Here is a 4,428-nt window from a genome sequence, read left to right on the forward strand (position 1 = left end):
ACTTAGAAAATATACACAAATTGTGAAATTGCACCTCTTTAAAATGCAGCTCAATTAAACCTAGCTCCAAGAATAATTTTCACCGACAGTTCTGAGATAAGCTGCATGTTATTCTTGGATGCGCTTGTAGGACCGGCTTTAAAATCGCATGACAAAAATATCATACATAAATAAATGATATTTTAAAAAATATATAATTTAAAAAAAAACTGCATCACCAACGTAGCCTGGAAAACATTTGCTAGTTAGATGAAGTCAGCTATCTCATCGTAGCATATTTATATGCATATTTATAATTATACGCTTCTTGGAGTGAGTGCATACACTCATGAAGTTTAGTAACTTCCGGTCACTGCAACAAGCCCAGGTACAGTTTACCGACGGATGGGTGCAGGACCTTGAAATGCACCGTGTAGAAAGTAAAGACCATCGTACGTATCATAAGTTTACCAGTCTCACAAATTGTCTTCATAAATACACATTCCTTAACCGTTTATTAATAGGACCTTTGAGCTCAATGGTAATTAATTAGTAGTGGAAATAATTTCTGGTAGCATCACAGAAATGTAGCAGTGACAATAATATTGTATGCTGTAATCGTACTGGGCAATTAGTGATACAAAACAACTGTTTTACCCTGTGAATAAAAGTATATGTTTTTGTCAATGTACCATAATAACAGAAGCGAAACACAATATTGTGTCAGGACAATTCACTATTTATGCACAATAAACAAAGGGGCATAGCGCAACAATTTCTGCTCAGCGCCAGACTTGCTTGTAACCTATATCACCAATTATGTTAAGAAAAATGACGCATTAACTACAACAGCAGACTGACCTTTGTGGAAACGCTTGGAGCAGACTAACCTGTGAGCTGGAGTGTTCTGGGACGTTATATTTGGTCTTTGAATGGCTGCAATCCAGTCACATCTTTGTTACTTCGGAAACATGGCTCGAACAATTTCTCTTCAACGACGTAATCCGATAACAACCGATCTCTTTACCCGTCGGCTTCCCGTGGCTGTCATGCGACCGGCTATTGCAGTTAATAATACAACGGCTTCTTGACATTTTTGTGTTTCTTTTTATCGCTGTGTGACTGATTTCAATTGAAAGCCTGCGTGCGCTAGTACCGCTTGCCACGAGTTCCCAGAATCCTTTGCGGTTATACCCGTGAATGACGTCACATTTTCAATCTCTATATAATATGCATGTTAAATTTTATATTTGGGGTAAAATATCAAGTCTTTTCAAGTAAACCGGTTCAAGTCCAATTCAAGTCCCAAGTCATTGGTGTAAAAGTCCAAGTCAAGTCACAAGTCTTAGAACATTATTTCAAGTCAAGTCTAAAGTCATAAAATTAATGACTCGAGTCTGACTCGAGTCCAAGTCATGTGACTCGAGTCCACACCTCTGCGCAATATATCTACTTTTCTGAGTGTGCTGACCTCCCATTAAGATGAACACAGGTCTTTGGCCTTTAGCCTTAAAGGGAAAATCACATTCCTGTCTTACTAAGTCAAATAGGATTCACTAGCCTTCACAGACACCAATGAGAGACGCTTGAGTAGAAGCCAAAGGTCAGCTACAGAATCAGGTCATCATGTTGTGAAATGACTTCAAGAGCATGACTGCAGATATCTAAACCAAGTGCAAAGATTAAATTTATCACAATTTCGCTATTCTAGTGTAACTCATTCACTACATATACAACATGAGTCACTGAAAGCCAGGGATTTCGTGAAAGCAGCTTGGGGAGTTGTAGCACTGCATTTTAAGGTACTTCTGTATTGGCATAAGCCTTAGTGTAATATTTGAGGTGTACATTAGTTAGTTAAGAATTTTCATGGCATCAAACTTTTATTTTAAGTTGACCTGAACGTTTGCTGACTTGTTTCCTAACAAAGTATATAAGCTAACTGTTGTAAGAGACAACCTGCAACACAGTGTTGTTGGAAATATGAACAAATTCTGTAGATAGAGGATGTTTGCAACCAGTCATTGTACTTGTATTAAACCCAAAACTAAATCCAGGATTTAGAAAAACAATAAAGCTGTAATCATGAATGACATTCAGCATTTTGTCCTGTCTATATCTTCTCATCTGCATCATTTGTTGCTGTAACAATGATGGGGGGTGGGGGGTGGGGGGGGGGTTGTTTGTTTGTTGGGGTTTTTTTATGTTCTTACACCAGTTACAGAGGGTCCTTTGGGGAATTGGTGACCTAGAAATTGAGATTCTGTCAAATGGCTGCAAAGCAATTTTCAGCTGGGTTTAGTGATGTCAGTTTAGTCTCTAGTGTGTTACAGTCCACGTGCAAGTGTAACAGAATGTCATTGTACATTATTGTGTATTTTTTCAATGAAGATTTACTTCTCATCTGAGCACAATAATAAGGGCACCACTAAGGTATCAATTTACTTAATAATAAACATATATTTGTTTAAAAATAAGAAATAAGTTCAGAAGAAAGGAAAATGACTGCTGTGTGAGGCAAAAGGATGTCTGTCTTTTCATGTACCAAATAGCTATGCTTTATATAAGCTATGAACAAAAGACAAGTAAAATAAAGACAACACAATATATACTACAAAATACTTGATCATTTATGAAGCTCATAATTATGTAATTCCTTTTTAATATACCATTGTTATGACTGAACTTGGCTTCATTAAAAATCTGCAAATATCAGAGCTAGCTATCGCATAAGGTTTCAGGAAATTATTATGACAAAGATGGTTTCACAAAAAGAGAACGTCTTCTCTTGTGTGGCTCATTGGAGAAAATGTCATAAATAACTGCAAGAAAAATTAGACCAGTGTCTTTATTCTCTGTATATTTCTTACATTTTACCCACTGGTTCTTCTTTCTGTCTTAAAATTTCCACAAAATACTGATATAAAACACAAAATGCAAAAAACAGAAAAGCATAAGCATAAGAAAAAGGATAATAATAAGTCCAGGTTATAAAAAAGGGGTCGAACTGTTTTCCCTGGTGTATAATACACAATGTGCATCCTCTTTAATGAAGGACACCCTAGATACGCCACTAAATAAATATAATTCTTTCCCTGACCAGACATTATCCTGGTCAAATTATATAAAATCATACCCAAGATAAAGGTAGCCAATACATGTTCATATCAGGAGTTCTGTTCATATCATCTGCATTTGTCACACAGAGCGCTTAATTAAGCTCAGGTGGGCTTCTGCTTCGCTTTGTCAGTCAAGATAAACTCTTGTGCATACTTCACTACCCTACACTGCACTCAAACCAAACAGTAGCTAGTACACCTTAAAGACCAATACCATGTAGATATCCATCTGTCTTAAAGGATTGTCAAATTAAATCAGCCAATTATAGAGTCTTGAAGTCAAAATAACACTTTTTCCAGGTCTTACTTGACATCACTGGACAGAAGTTGATGGCTCACAGAGGACAGTATAGACATGGTTGTCATGGTCCGGGTGAGCACGGGGTTTTTCCACTCCGCTGGGTTCTACCTTCAGGCAGAGACTCCAATCAGCTTCCACACCTGGTTCCAATCAAGTCACCTGCATATAAGACCAGCATTCACAACAGACCTCTGCCAGATCTTCTGCTAACCCATGTCAGTGCTAGGCTGCGAACCCCTTGTGAGAACCCTCAACTACTGCTTTTCCCTCACCGTGTTTTTCTTTGTCATAGGACCCACCTGGCAGTCACGTTTCCCGAACTACTCTCATCTCCGCCTGGACGCTGGTTCTGTCATCTGGTTTCTTCCTCTCCACCATCGGACTACACCTGCCTGCCTCCCTGCCAAGTCCCTCACTCCACGCATATTCTGGATCCTCTCTGGAAACTCCTCACCCGGAACCCCCTGGACACCCCTTCCTCGCATGACACTTTAAACCTGCAACGCGTAAGCCCTAACCTCCATAGCCTAATCCTGCAGCTGTGATTCACTGGACTACCACTGACTACTTGTCTCTTCTCATTATAGTGACTGCGTACCTCCATCCAAGCCGCTGCCCCTTTTTTCCATCCGTGAAATCCAGCACCTAGCCATAGCACTCAGTTTCATGTTCACAGTTTGGCCTCACAGTTCACAGTTCATAGCATTTCATAATTCATAGCATTCATAGTCTCCTGTTGTGTAATTTCACTAGACACTTGTAAATAAAGCACTGTGTTCACGCCCGTTTGCCTCCCTCTGTGTCTGCATTTGAGTCCACACCCACAGCCGGGCCCTCTCGGCCGTAACAATGGTCCCTACAATAAGATAAGAAATACTTTTTCAAATTCAAATTCAAATTTTTATTTGTCACGTACACAGTCATACACAGTACGATATGTAGTGAAATGCTTGGACAACTGCTCGTGACCTAAAGAAAACAAAAAAAGGAAAAGGCTATGAATAAGATAGGAAATAAATATGAAAAATT

The 4,428-nt window shown here is 39.0% G+C and overlaps 1 long non-coding RNA gene across 1 annotated transcript; it reads left to right on the forward strand.

Annotated features, from left to right (window-relative positions):
- Nucleotides 1-3,845: 3,845 nt before the first annotated feature.
- LOC145431308 (uncharacterized) lies at nucleotides 3,846-4,227 on the forward strand. Its single transcript, XR_013911600.1, has 2 exons — nucleotides 3,846-3,905; nucleotides 3,987-4,227. It is a non-coding gene; the product is annotated as an uncharacterized LOC145431308 (long non-coding RNA).
- The last annotated feature ends 201 nt before the right edge of the window (nucleotides 4,228-4,428 follow it).

The sequence above is a fragment of the Astatotilapia calliptera genome, chromosome 10 (genome assembly GCF_964374335.1).
Source record: "Astatotilapia calliptera chromosome 10, fAstCal68.1, whole genome shotgun sequence".
Lineage (NCBI taxonomy): Eukaryota > Metazoa > Chordata > Actinopteri > Cichliformes > Cichlidae > Astatotilapia > Astatotilapia calliptera.